Below are 16,552 nucleotides of genomic sequence, written 5' to 3'. Positions count from 1 at the left end.
TCTATCCTAACCTCTATCCTATTCTATCCTCTATCCTATCCTATCCTCTATCCTATCCTATCCTCTATTATATCCTATCCTCTATCCCATCCTGTCCTCTATTCCATCCTATACTCAATCCTATTCTATCCTGTATTATATCCTATCCTCTTTCCTATCCTCTATCATATCGTATCCTCTATCCTATCCTATCCTCTACCCTATCCTATCCTCTATCCTATCCTATCCTCTATTCTACCCTATCCTCTATCCTATCCTATCCTCTATCCTATCCTATCCTCTATCCTATCCTATCCTCTATCCTATCCTATCCTATACCCTATCCTATCCTCTATACTCAATCCTATCCTATACTGTATTATATCCTATCCTCTTTCCTATCCTCTATCATATCGTATCCTCTATCCTATCCTATCCTCTACCCTATCCTATCCTCTATCCTATCCTATCCTCTATCCTATCCTATCCTCTATCCTATCCTCTCCTCTATCCTATCCTCTATCCTATCCTATCCTCTATCCTATCCTATCCTCTATCCTAGCCAATCCTCTGTCCTATCCTATCCTCTATCATATCCTATCCTCTACCCTATCCTCTATTCTATCCTATCCTCTATCCTATCCTATCCTCTATCCTATCCTATACTCTATCCTATCCTCTATCCTATCCTCTATCCTATCCTATCCTCTATCCTACCCTATCCTCTATCCTATCCTATCCTCTATCCTATCCTACCCTCTATCCTATCCCATCCTCTATCCTATCCTAACCTCTATCCTATCCTATCCTCTATCCTATCCTCTTTCCTATCCTCTATCATATCGTATCCTCTATCCTATCCTATCCTCTATACTATCCTATCCTCTATCCTATCCTATTCTCTATCCTATCCTATCCTCTATCCTATCCAATGCCCTATCCTATCCTGTATCCCATCCTATACTCAATCCTATCCTATACTGTATTATATCCTATCCTCTTTCCTATCCTCTATCATATCGTATCCTCTATCCTATCCTATCCTCTACCCTATCCTATCCTCTATCCTATCCTATCCTCTATCCTATCCTATCCTCTATCCTATCCTCTCCTCTATCCTATCCTCTATCCTATCCTATCCTCTATCCTATCATATCGTATGCTATCCTATCCTCTATCCTATTATATCGTATCCTCGATGCTATCCTATCCTCTATCCTATCCAATCCCCTATACTATCCTCTATCCTATCCTATCCTCTATCATATCCTATCCTCTATCATATCCTATCCTCTATCCTATCCAATCCTCTATCCTATCCTATCCTATCGTATCCTCTATCGTATCCTATCCTCTATCCTATCTTATACTCTATCTTATCCTATCCTCTATCCTATCCTATCATCTATCCTATCCTATCCTCTATCCTATCCTATCCTATCCTCTATCCTATCCTATCCTCTATCTTATCCTATCCTCTATCCTATCCTATCATCTATCCTATCCTATCCTATCCTCTACCGTCTCCTATCCTGTATCCGATCCAATCCCCTATCCTCTATCCTATCCTATCCTCTATCCTATCCTATCCTATCCTCTACCGTCTCCTATCCTGTATCCGATCCAATCCCCTATCCTCTATCCTATCCTCTATCCTATCCTATCGTATCCTCTATCGTATCCTATCCTCTATCCTATCCTATCGTATCCTCTATCGTATCCTATCCTCTATCCTATCCTATCCTCTATCCTATCCAATCCCCTATCCTATCCTCTATCCTAACCTATCCTCTATCTTATCCTATCCTCTATCCTATCCTATCCTCTATCATATCCTATCATCTATCCTATTCTATCCTGTATCCTATCCTATCCTCTACCCTATCCTATCCTCTATCCTACCATATCCTCTATCCTATCCTATCCTCTATCCTATCCTATCCTCTGTCCTATCCTATCCTCTATCCTATCCTCTATCCTATCCTCTATCCTATCCTCTATCCTATCCTCTATCCTATCCTCTATCCTATCCTCTATCCTATTCTATCCTCTATCCTATCCTATCCTCTATCCTATCCTATCCTCTATTATATCCTATCCTCTATCCCATCCTGTCCTCTATTCCATCCTATACTCAATCCTATTCTATCCTGTATTATATCCTATCCTCTTTCCTATCCTCTATCATATCGTATCCTCTATCCTATCCTATCCTCTACCCTATCCTATCCTCTATCCTATCCTATCCTCTATTCTACCCTATCCTCTATCCTATCCTATCCTCTATCCTATCCTATCCTCTATCCTATCCTATCCTCTATCCTATCCTATCCTATACCCTATCCTATCCTCTATACTCAATCCTATCCTATACTGTATTATATCCTATCCTCTTTCCTATCCTCTATCATATCGTATCCTCTATCCTATCCTATCCTCTACCCTATCCTATCCTCTATCCTATCCTATCCTCTATCCTATCCTATCCTCTATCCTATCCTCTCCTCTATCCTATCCTCTATCCTATCCTATCCTCTATCCTATCCTATCCTCTATCCTAGCCAATCCTCTGTCCTATCCTATCCTCTATCCTATCCTATCCTCTACCCTATCCTCTATTCTATCCTATCCTCTATCCTATCCTATCCTCTATCCTATCCTATACTCTATCCTATCCTCTATCCTATCCTCTATCCTATCCTATCCTCTATCCTACCCTATCCTCTATCCTATCCTATCCTCTATCCTATCCCATCCTCTATCCTATTCTAACCTCTATCCTATCCTATCCTCTATCCTATCCTCTTTCCTATCCTCTATCATATCGTATCCTCTATCCTATCCTATCCTCTATACTATCCTATCCTCTATCCTATCCTATTCTCTATCCTATCCTATCCTCTATCCTATCCAATGCCCTATCCTATCCTCTATCCCATCCTATACTCAATCCTATCCTATACTGTATTATATCCTATCCTCTTTCCTATCCTCTATCATATCGTATCCTCTATCCTATCCTATCCTCTACCCTATCCTATCCTCTATCCTATCCTATCCTCTATCCTATCCTATCCTCTATCCTATCCTCTCCTCTATCCTATCCTCTATCCTATCCTATCCTCTATCCTATCCTATCCTCTATCCTAGCCTATCCTCTATCCTATCCTATCCCCTATCCTATCCTATCCTCTATCCTATCCTCTATTCTATCCTATCCTCTATCCTATCCTATCCTCTATCCTATCCTATACTCTATCCTATCCTCTATCCTATCCTCTATCCTATCCTATCCTCTATCCTATCCTATCCTCTATCCTATCCTATCCTCTATCCTATCCTATCCTCTATCCTATCCTATCCTCTATCCTATCCTATCCTCTATCCTATCCTATCCTCTATCCTATCCTATCCTCTATTATATCCTATCCTCTATCCCATCCTATCCTATATTCCATCCTATACTCAATCCTATCCTATACTGTATTATATCCTATCCTCTTTCCTATCCTCTATCATATCGTATCCTCTATCCTATCCTATCCTCTACCCTATCCTATCCTCTATCCTATCCTATCCTCTATTCTACCCTATCCTCTTTCCTATCCTACCCTCTATCCTATCCTATCCTCTATCCTATCCTATCCTCTATCCTATCCTATCCTATACCCTATCCTATCCTCTATCCCATCCTATACTCAATCCTATCCTATATGGTATTATATCCTATCCTCTTTCCTATCCTCTATCATATCGTATCCTCTATCCTATCCTATCCTCTACACTATCCTATCCTCTATCCTATCCTATCCTCTATCCTATCCTATCCTCTATCCTATCCTCTCCTCTATCCTATCCTCTATCCTATCCTATCCTCTATCCTATCCTATCCTCTATCCTAGCCTATCCTCTATCCTATCCTATCCTCTATCCTATCCTATCCTCTATCCTATCGTCTATTCTATCCTATCCTCTATCCTATCCTATCCTCTATCCTATCCTATCCTCTATCCTATCCTATAATCTATCCTATCCTCTATCCTATCCTATCCTCTATCATATCCTATCCTCTATCCTATCCTATCCTCTATCCTATCCCATCCTCTATCCTATACTAACCTCTATCCTATCCTATCCTATCCTCAATCCTATCCTCAATCCTATCCTATCCTCTATCCTATCCTATCCTATCCCATCCTCTATCCTATCCCATCCTCTATCCTATCCTAACCTCTATCCTATCCTATCCTCTATCCTATCCTATCCTCTATCCTATCCTATCCTCTATCCTATCCTATCCTCTATCCTATCCTATCCTCTATCCTATCCTATCCTATCCTCTCCTCTATCCTATCCTCTATCCTATCCTATCCTCTATCCTATCCTATCCTCTATCCTATCCCATCCTCTATCCTATCCTAACCTCTATCCTATCCTATCCTCTATCCTATCCTATCCTCTATCCTATCCTCTTTCCTATCCTCAATCATATCGTATCCTCTATCCTATCCTATCCTCTACCCTATAATATCCTCTATCCTATCCTATCCTCTATCCTATCCTCTCCTCTATCCTATCCTATCCTCTATCCTATCCTATCCTCTATCCTCTATCCTATCCTATCCTCTATTATATCCTCTATGCTCTCCTATCCTCTATCCTATCCTATCCTCTATTATATCCTATCCTCTATCCCATCCTGTCCTCTATCCCATCCCTATACTCAATCCTATCCTATACTGTATTATATCCTATCCTCTTTCCTATCCTATCCTCTATCATATCCTATCCTCTATCCTCTATCCTATCCTATCCTCTATCCTATCCTCTATCCTCTCCTATCCTCTATCCTATCCTATCCTCTATTATATCCTATCCTCTATCCCATCCTGTCCTCTATCCCATCCCTATACTCAATCCTATCCTATACTGTATTATATCCTATCCTCTTTCCTATCCTCTATCATATCGTATCCTCTATCCTATCCTATCCTCTACCCTATCCTATCCTCCATCCTATCCTATCCTCTATTCTACCCTATCCTCTATCCTATCCTACCCTCTATCCTATCCTATCCTCTATCCTATCCTATCCTCTATCCTATCCTATCCTCTATCCTATCCTATCCTATACCCTCCCTATCCTCTATCCCATCCTATACTCAATCCTATCCTATACTGTATTATATCCTATCCTCTTTCCTATCCTCTATCATATCGTATCCTCTATCCTATCCTATCCTCTATCCTATCCTATCCTCTATCCTATCCTATCCTCTATCCTATCCTATCCTATACCCTCCCTATCCTCTATCCCATCCTATACTCAATCCTATCCTATACTGTATTATATCCTATCCTCTTTCCTATCCTCTATCATATCGTATCCTCTATCCTATCCTATCCTCTATTCTACCCTATCCTCTATCCTATCCTACCCTCTATCCTATCCTATCCTCTATCCTATCCTATCCTCTATCCTATCCTATCCTATACCCTCCCTATTCTCTATCCCATCCTATACTCAATCCTATCCTATACTGTATTATATCCTATCCTCTTTCCTATCCTCTATCCTATCCTATCCTCTATCCTATCCTATCCTCTATCCTATCCTATCCTCTATCCTATCCTATCCTCTATCCTATCCTATCCTCTATCCTATCCTATCCTCTATCCTATCCTATCCTCTATCCTATCCTATACTCTATCCTATCCAATGCCCTATCCTATCCTCTATCCCATCCTATACTCAATTCTATCCTATACTGTATTATATCCTATCCTCTATCCTATCCTATCCTCTATCCTATCCTTTCCTCTATCCTATCCAATGCCCTATCCTATCCTCTATCCCATCCTATACTCAATCCTATCCTATACTGTATTATATCCTATCCTCTATCCTATCCTATCCTCTATCCTATCCTATCCTCTATCCTAGCCTATCCTCTATCCTATCCTATCCTCTATCCTATCCTATCCTCTATCCTATCCTCTATTCTATACTATCCTCTATCCTATCCTATCCTCTATCCTATCCTATCCTCTATCCTATCCTATCCTCTATCATATCCTATCCTCTTTCCTATCCTATCCTCTATCCTATCCTATCCACTATCCTATCCCATCCTCTATCCTATCCTAACCTCTATCCTATCCTATCCTCTATCCTATCCTATCCTCTATCCTAGCCTATCCTCTATCCTATCCTATCCTCTATCATATCCTATCCTCTATCCTATCGTCTATTCTATCCTATCCTCTATCCTATCCTATCCTCTATCCTAGCCTATCCTCTATCCTATCCTATCCTCTATCCTATCCTATCCTCTATCCTATCCTCTATTCTATCCTATCCTCTATCCTATCCTATCCTCTATCCTATCCCATCCTCTATCCTATCCTAACCTCTATCCTATCCTATCCTCTATCCTATCCTATCCTCTATCCTATCCTCTTTCCTATCCTCTATCATATCGTATCCTCTATCCTATCCTATCCTCTATCCTATCCTATCCTCTATCCTATCCTATTCTCTATCCTATCCTATCCTCTATCCTATCCAATGACCTATCCTATCCTCTATCCCATCCTATACTCAATCCTATCCTATACTGTATTATTTTCTATCCTCTTTCCTATCCTCAATCATATCGTATCCTCTATCCTATCCTATCCTCTACCCTATAATATCCTCTATCCTATCCTATCCTCTATCCTATCCTCTCCTCTATCCTATCCTATCCTCTATCTTATCCTATCCTCTATCCTATCCTATCCTCTATCCTATCCTATCCTATCCTGTCCTCTATCCTATACAATCCTCTATCCTATCCTATCCTCTATCCTATCCTATCCTCTATCCTATCCTATCCTCTATCCTGTCCTCTCCTCTATCCTATCCTATCCTCTATCCTATCCTATCCTCTATCTTATCCCTATCCTCCATCCGATCCTATCCACTATCCTATCCTATCCTCTACCCTATCCTATCCTCTATCCTATCCTATCCTCTACCCTATAATATCCTCTATCCTATCCTATCCTCTATACTATCCTCTCCTCTATCCTATCCTATCCTCTATCTTATCCTATCCTCCATCCGATCCTATCCACTATCCTATCCTATCCTCTATCCTATCCTATCCTCTATCCTATCCTATCCTCTATCCTATCCTATCCTCTATCCTATCCTATCCTCTATCCTGTCCTCTCCTCTATCCTATCCTATCCTCTATCCTATCCTATCCTCTATCTTATCCTATCCTCCATCCGATCCTATGCACTATCCTATCCTATCCTCTATCCTATCCTATCCTCTATCCTATCCTATCCTCTACCCTATAATATCCTCTATCCTATCCTATCCTCTATACTATCCTCTCCTCTATCCTATCCTATCCTCTATCCTATCCTATCCTCTATCCTATCCTATCCTCTATCCTATCATATCCACTATCCTATCCTATCCTCTATCCTATCCTATCCTCTATCCTATCCTATCCTCTATCCTATCCTATCCTATCCTATCCTCTATCCTATACAATCCTCTATCCTATCCTCTATCCTATCCTATCCTCTATCCTATCCTATCCTCTATCGTATCCTATCCTCTATCCTATCCTATCCTCTATCCTATCCAATGCCCTATCCTATCCTCTATCCCATCCTATACTCAATCCTATCCTATACTGTATTATATCCTATCCTCTTTCCTATCCTCTATCATATCGTATCCTCTATCCTATCCTATCCTCTACCCTATAATATCCTCTATCCTATCCTATTCTCAATCCTATCCTATACTGTATTATATCCTATCCTCTTTCCTATCCTCAATCATATCGTATCCTCTATCCTATCCTATCCTCTACCCTATAATATCCTCTATCCTATCCTATCCTCTATCCTATCCTCTCCTCTATCCTATCCTATCCTCTATCCTATCCTATCCTCTATCCTATCCTATTCTCAATCCTATCCTATACTGTATTATATCCTATCCTCTTTCCTATCCTCAATCATATCGTATCCTCTATCCTATCCTATCCTCTACCCTATAATATCCTCTATTATATCCTATCCTCTATCCCATCCTGTCCTCTATCCCATCCCTATACTCAATCCTATCCTATACTGTATTATATCCTATCCTCTATCCCATCCTGTCCTCTATCCCATCCCTATACTCAATCCTATCCTATACTGTATTATATCCTATCCTCTTTCCTATCCTCTATCATATCGTATCCTCTATCCTATCCTATCCTCTACCCTATCCTATCCTCCATCCTATCCTATCCTCTATTCTACCCTATCCTCTATCCTATCCTACCCTCTATCCTATCCTATCCTCTATCCTATCCTATCCTCTATCCTATCCTATCCTATACCCTCCCTATCCTCTATCCCATCCTATACTCAATCCTATCCTATACTGTATTATATCCTATCCTCTTTCCTATCCTCTATCATATCGTATCCTCTATCCTATCCTATCCTCTATCCTATCCTATCCTCTATCCTATCCTATCCTCTATCCTATCCTATCCTATACCCTCCCTATCCTCTATCCCATCCTATACTCAATCCTATCCTATACTGTATTATATCCTATCCTCTTTCCTATCCTCTATCATATCGTATCCTCTATCCTATCCTATCCTCTATTCTACCCTATCCTCTATCCTATCCTACCCTCTATCCTATCCTATCCTCTATCCTATCCTATCCTCTATCCTATCCTATCCTATACCCTCCCTATTCTCTATCCCATCCTATACTCAATCCTATCCTATACTGTATTATATCCTATCCTCTTTCCTATCCTCTATCCTATCCTATCCTCTATCCTATCCTATCCTCTATCCTATCCTATCCTCTATCCTATCCTATCCTCTATCCTATCCTATCCTCTATCCTATCCAATGCCCTATCCTATCCTCTATCCCATCCTATACTCGATTCTATCCTATACTGTATTATATCCTATCCTCTATCCTATCCTATCCTCTATCCTATCCTTTCCTCTATCCTATCCAATGCCCTATCCTATCCTCTATCCCATCCTATACTCAATCCTATCCTATACTGTATTATATCCTATCCTCTATCCTATCCTATCCTCTATCCTATCCTATCCTCTATCCTAGCCTATCCTCTATCCTATCCTATCCTCTATCCTATCCTATCCTCTATCCTATCCTCTATTCTATCCTATCCTCTATCCTATCCTATCCTCTATCCTATCGTATCCTCTATCCTATCCTATCCTCTATCATATCCTATCCTCTTTCCTATCCTATCCTCTATCCTATCCTATCCACTATCCTATCCCATCCTCTATCCTATCCTAACCTCTATCCTATCCTATCCTCTATCCTATCCTATCCTCTATCCTACCCTCTTTCCTATCCTCTATCATATCGTATCCTCTATCCTATCCTATCCTCTATCCTATCCTATCCTCTATCCTATCCTATCCTCTATCCTATCCTATCCTCTATCCTATCATATCCACTATCCTATCCTATCCTCTATCCTATCCTATCCTCTATCCTATCCTATCCTCTATCCTATCTTATCCTATCCTATCCTCTATCCTATCCTATCTATCCTATCCTATCCTCTATCCTATCCTATCTATCCTATCCTATCCTCTATCCTATCCTATCCTCTATCCTATCCTATCCTCTATCCTATCCTATCCTCTATCCTATCCTATCCTCTATCCTATCCTATCCTCTATCCTATCCTATCCTCTATCCTATCCTATGCTCTATCCTATCCTATCCTCTATCCTATCCTATCCTCTATCCTATCCAATGCCCTATCCTATCCTCTATCCCATCCTATACTCAATCCTATCCTATACTGTATTATATCCTATCCTCTATCCTATCCTATCCTCTATCCTATCCTTTGCTCTATCCTATCCAATGCCCTATCCTATCCTCTATCCCATCCTATACTCAATCCTATCCTATACTGTATTATATCCTATCCTCTTTCCTATCCTCAATCATATCGTATCCTCTATCCTATCCTATCCTCTACCCTATAATATCCTCTATCCTATCCTATCCTCTATCCTATCCTCTCCTCTATCCTATCCTATCCTCTATCCTATCCTATCCTCTATCCTATCCTATCCTCTATCCTATCCTATCCTCTATCCTATCCTCTCCTCTATCCTATCCTCTATCCTTTCCTATCCTCTATCCTATCCTATCCTCTATCCTATCCTATCCTCTATTATATCCTATCCTCTATCCCATCCTATCCTCTATCCCATGCTATACTCAATCCTATCCTATACTGTATTATATCCTATCCTCTATCCTATCCTATCCTCTATCCTATCCTATACTCTATCCTATCCTCTATCCTATCCTATCCTCTATCCTATCCTATCCTCTATCATATCCTATCCTCTATCCTATCCTATCCTATATCCTATCCTATCCTCTACCCTATCCAATGCCCTATCCTATCCTCTATCCCATCCTATACTCAACCCTATCCTATCATGTATTATATCCTATCCTCTATCCTATCCTATCCTCTATCCTATCCTATGCTCTATCCTATCCTATCCTCTATCCTATCCTATCCTCTATCCTATCCAATGCCCTATCCTATCCTCTATCCCATCCTATACTCAATCCTATCCTATACTGTATTATATCCTATCCTCTATCCTATCCTATCCTCTATCCTATCCTTTGCTCTATCCTATCCAATGCCCTATCCTATCCTCTATCCCATCCTATACTCAATCCTATCCTATACTGTATTATATCCTATCCTCTTTCCTATCCTCAATCATATCGTATCCTCTATCCTATCCTATCCTCTACCCTATAATATCCTCTATCCTATCCTATCCTCTATCCTATCCTCTCCTCTATCCTATCCTATCCTCTATCCTATCCTATCCTCTATCCTATCCTATCCTCTATCCTATCCTATCCTCTATCCTATCCTCTCCTCTATCCTATCCTCTATCCTATCCTCTATCCTATCCTATCCTCTATCCTATCCTATCCTCTATCCTTTCCTATCCTCTATCCTATCCTATCCTCTATCCTATCCTATCCTCTATTATATCCTATCCTCTATCCCATCCTATCCTCTATCCCATGCTATACTCAATCCTATCCTATACTGTATTATATCCTATCCTCTATCCTATCCTATCCTCTATCCTATCCTATACTCTATCCTATCCTCTATCCTATCCTATCCTCTATCCTATCCTATCCTCTATCATATCCTATCCTCTATCCTATCCTATCCTATATCCTATCCTATCCTCTACCCTATCCAATGCCCTATCCTATCTTCTATCCCATCCTATACACAACCCTATCCTATCATGTATTATATCCTATCCTCTATCCTATCCTATCCTCTATCCTATCCTATCCTCTATCATATCCTATCCTCTATCCTATCCTATCCTATATCCTATCCTATCCTCTACCCTATCCAATGCCCTATCCTATCCTCTATCCCATCCTATACTCAACCCTATCCTATCATGTATTATATCCTATCCTCTATCCTATCGTATCCTCTATCCTATCCTTTCCTCTATCCTATCCAATGCCCTATCCTATCCTCTATCCCATCCTATACTCAATCCTATCCTATACTGTATTATATCCTATCCTCTTTCCTATCCTCTATCATATCGTATCCTCTATCCTATCCTATCCTCTATCCTATCCTATCCTCTATCCTATCCTATCCTCTATCCTATCCTATCCTCTATCCTATCCTATCCTCTATCATATCCTATCCTCTATCCTATCCTATCGTGTATCCCATCCTATCCTCTATCCTATCCTCTCCTCTATCCTATCCTCTATCCTATCCTATACTCTATCCTATCCTATCCTCTATCCTATCCTCTATCCCATCCTAAACTCAATCCTATCCTATACTGTATTATATCCTATCCTCTTTCCTATCCTCTATCATATCGTATCCTCTATCCTATCCTATCCTCTATCCTATCCAATGCCCTATCCTATCCTCTATCCCATCCTATACTCAATCCTATCCTATACTGTATTATATCCTATCCTCTATCCTATCCTATCCTCTATCCTATCCTTTCCTCTATCCTATCCAATGCCCTATCCTATCCTCTATCCCATCCTATACTCAATCCTATCCTATACTGTATTATATCCTATCCTCTTTCCTATCCTCAATCATATCGTATCCTCTATCCTATCCTATCCTCTACTCTATAATATCCTCTATCCTATCCTATCCTCTATCCTATCCTCTCCTCTATCCTATCCTATCCTCTATCCTATCCTATCCTCTATCCTATCCTATCCTCTATCCTATCCTATCCTCTATCTTATCCTATCCTCCATCCGATCCTATCCACTATCCTATCCTATCCTCTATCCTATCCTATCCTCTATCCTATCCTATCCTCTACCCTATAATATCCTCTATCCTATCCTATCCTCTATACTATCCTCTCCTCCATCCTATCCTATCCTCTATCCTATCCTATCCTATCCTATCCTCTATCCTATACAATCCTCTATCCTATCCTCTATCCTATCCTATCCTCTATCATATCCTATCCTCTATCCTATCCTATCCTCTATCCTATCCTATCCTCTATCATATCCAATGCCCTATCCTATCCTCTATCCCATCCTATACTCAATCCTATCCTATACTGTATTATATCCTATCCTCTATCCTATCCTATCCTCTATCCTATCCTTTCCTCTATCCTATCCAATGCCCTATCCTATCCTCTATCCCAACCTATACTCAATCCTATCCTATACTGTATTATATCCTATCCTCTATCCTATCCTATCCTCTATCCTATCCAATGCCCTATACTATCCTCTATCCCATCCTATACTCAATCCTATCCTATACTGTATTATATCCTATCCTCTTTCCTATCCTCTATCATATCGTATCCTCTATCCTATCCTATCCTCTATCCTATCCTATCCTCTATCCTATCCTATCCTCTATCCTATCCTATCCTCTATCCTATCCTCTCCTCTATCCTATCCTCTATCCTATCCTATACTCTATCCTATCCTATCCTCTATCCTATCCTCTATCCCATCCTATACTCAATCCTATCCTATACTGTATTATATCCTATCCTCTTTCCTATCCTCTATCATATCGTATCCTCTATCCTATCCTATCCTCTACCCTATAATATCCTCTATCCTATCCTATCCTCTATCCTATCCTATCCTCTATCCTATCCTATCCTCTATCTTATCCTCTCCTCTATCCTATCCTATCCTCTAATATATCCTATCCTCTATCCTATCCAATGCCCTATCCTATCCTCTATCCCATCCTATACTCAATCCTATCCTGTACTGTATTATATCCTATCCTCTTTCCTATCCTCAACCATATCGTATCCTCTATCCTATCCTATCCTCTACCCTATAATATCCTCTATCCTATCCTATCCTCTATCCTATCCTCTCCTCTATCCTATCCTATCCTCTATCCTATCCTATCCTCTATCCTATCCTATCCTCTATCCTATCCTATCCTCTATCCTATCCTATCCTCTATCCTATCCTCTCCTCTATCCTATCCTCTATCCTATCCTATCCTCTATCCTATCCTATCCTCTATCCTATCCTATCCTCTATCCTATCCTATCCCCTATCCTATCCTATCCTCTATTATATCCTATCCTCTATCTCATCCTATCCTCTATCCCATCCTATACTCAATCCTATCCTATACTGTATTATATCCTATCCTCTTTCCTATCCTCTATCATATCGTATCCTCTATCCTATCCTATCCTCTACCCTATCCTATCCTCTATCCTATCCTATCCTTTTTTCTACACTATCCTCTATCCTATCCTACCCTCTATCCTATCCTATCCTCTATACTATCCTCTATCATATCGTATCCTCTATCCTATCCTCTATCCTATCCTATCCTCTATCCTATCCTATCCTCTATCATATCCTATCCTCTATCCTATCCTATCCTGTATCCCATCCTATCCTCTATCCTATCCTATCCTCTATCCTATCCTATCCTCTATCCTATCCAATACCCTATCCTATCCTCTATCCCATCCTATACTCAATCCTATCCTATACTGTATTATATCCTATCCTCTTTTCTATCCTCTATCATATCGTATCCTCTATCCTATCCTATCCTCTACCCTATAATATCCTCTATCCTATCCTATCCTCTATCCTATCCTATCCTCTATCCTATCCTATCCTCTATCCTATCCTCTCCTCTATCCTATCCTATCCTCTATCCTATACTATCCTCTATACTATCCTATCCTCTATCCTATCCTATCCTCTATCATATCCTATCCTCTATCCTATCCTATCCTCTATCCTATCCAATGCCCTATCCTATCCTCTATCCCATCCTATACTCAATCCTATCCTATACTGTATTATATCCTATCCTCTATCCTATCCTATCCTCTATCCTATCCTTTCCTCTATCCTATCCAATGCCCTATCCTATCCTCTATCCCATCCTATACTCAATCCTATCCTATACTTTATTATATCCTATCCTCTTTCCTATCCTCAATCATATCGTATCCTCTATCCTATCCTATCCTCTACCCTATAATATCCTCTATCCTATCCTATCCTCTATCCTATCCTCTCCTCTATCCTATCCTCTCCTCTATCCTATCCTATCCTCTATCCTATCCTATCCTCTATCCTATCCTATCCTCTATCCTATCCTCTCCACTATCCTATCCTCTATCCTATCCTATCCTCTATCCTATCCTATCCTCTATCCTATCCTATCCTCTATCCTATCCTCTCCTCTATCCTATCCTATCCTCTATCCTATCCTATCCTCTATCCTATCCTATCCTCTATCCTATCATATCCACTATCCAATCCTATCCTCTATCCTATCCTATCCTCTATCCTATCCTATCCTCTATCATATCCTATCCTCTATCCTATCCTATCGTGTATCCCATCCTATCCTCTATCCTATCCTCTCCTCTATCCTATCCTCTATCCTATCCTATACTCTATCCTATCCTATCCTCTATCCTATCCTATCCTCTATCCTATCCTATCCTATCCTATCCTCTATCCTATACAATCCTCTATCCTATCCTCTATCCTATCCTATCCTCTATCATATCCTATCCTCTATCCTATCCTATCCTCTATCCTATCCTATACTCTATCATATCCAATGCCCTATCCTATCCTCTATCCCATCCTATACTCAATCCTATCCTATACTGTATTATATCCTATCCTCTATCCTATCCTATCCTCTATCCTATCCTTTCCTCTATCCTATCCAATGCCCTATCCTATCCTCTATCCCATCCTATACTCAATCCTATCCTATACTGTATTATATCCTATCCTCTTTCCTATCCTCTATCATATCGTATCCTCTATCCTATCCTATCCTCTATCCTATCCTATCCTCTATCCTATCCTATCCTCTATCCTATTCTATCCTCTATCCTATCCTATCCTCTATCATATCCTATCCTCTATCCTATCCTATCGTGTATCCCATCCTATCCTGTATCCTATCCTCTCCTCTATCCTATTCTCTATCCTATCCTATACTCTATCCTATCCTATCCTCTATCCTATCCTCTCCTCTATCCTATCCTATCCTCTATCCTATCCTCTCCTCTATCCTGTCCTATCCTCTATCCTATCCTATCCTCTACCCTATAGTATCCTCTATCCTATCCTATCCTCTATCCTATCCTATCCTCTATCCTATCCTATCCTCTATCCTATCATATCCACTATCCTATCCTATCCTCTATCCTATCCTATCCTCTATCCTATCCTATCCTCTATCATATCCTATCCTCTATCCTATCCTATCGTGTATCCCATCCTATCCTCTATCCTATCCTCTCCTCTATCCTATCCTCTATCCTATCCTATACTCTATCCTATCCTATCCTCTATCCTATCCTATCCTCTATCCTATCCTATCCTATCCTATCCTCTATCCTATACAATCCTCTATCCTATCCTCTATCCTATCCTATCCTCTATCATATCCTATCCTCTATCCTATCCTATCCTCTATCCTATCCTATCCTCTATCATATCCAATGCCCTATCCTATCCTCTATCCCATCCTATACTCAATCCTATCCTATACTGTATTATATCCTATCCTCTATCCTATCCTATCCTCTATCCTATCCTTTCCTCTATCCTATCCAATGCCCTATCCTATCCTCTATCCCATCCTATACTCAATCCTATCCTATACTGTATTATATCCTATCCTCTTTCCTATCCTCTATCATATCGTATCCTCTATCCTATCCTATCCTCTATCCTATCCTATCCTCTATCCTATCCTATCCTCTATCCTATTCTATCCTCTATCCTATCCTATCCTCTATCATATCCTATCCTCTATCCTATCCTATCGTGTATCCCATCCTATCCTGTATCCTATCCTCTCCTCTATCCTATTCTCTATCCTATCCTATACTCTATCCTATCCTATCCTCTATCCTATCCTCTCCTCTATCCTATCC

The sequence above is a fragment of the Halictus rubicundus genome, unplaced genomic scaffold (assembly GCF_050948215.1).
Source record: "Halictus rubicundus isolate RS-2024b unplaced genomic scaffold, iyHalRubi1_principal scaffold0132, whole genome shotgun sequence".
Taxonomy (NCBI): Eukaryota; Metazoa; Arthropoda; class Insecta; order Hymenoptera; family Halictidae; genus Halictus; species Halictus rubicundus.
Note: the sequence above shows the minus strand (reverse complement) of the source record.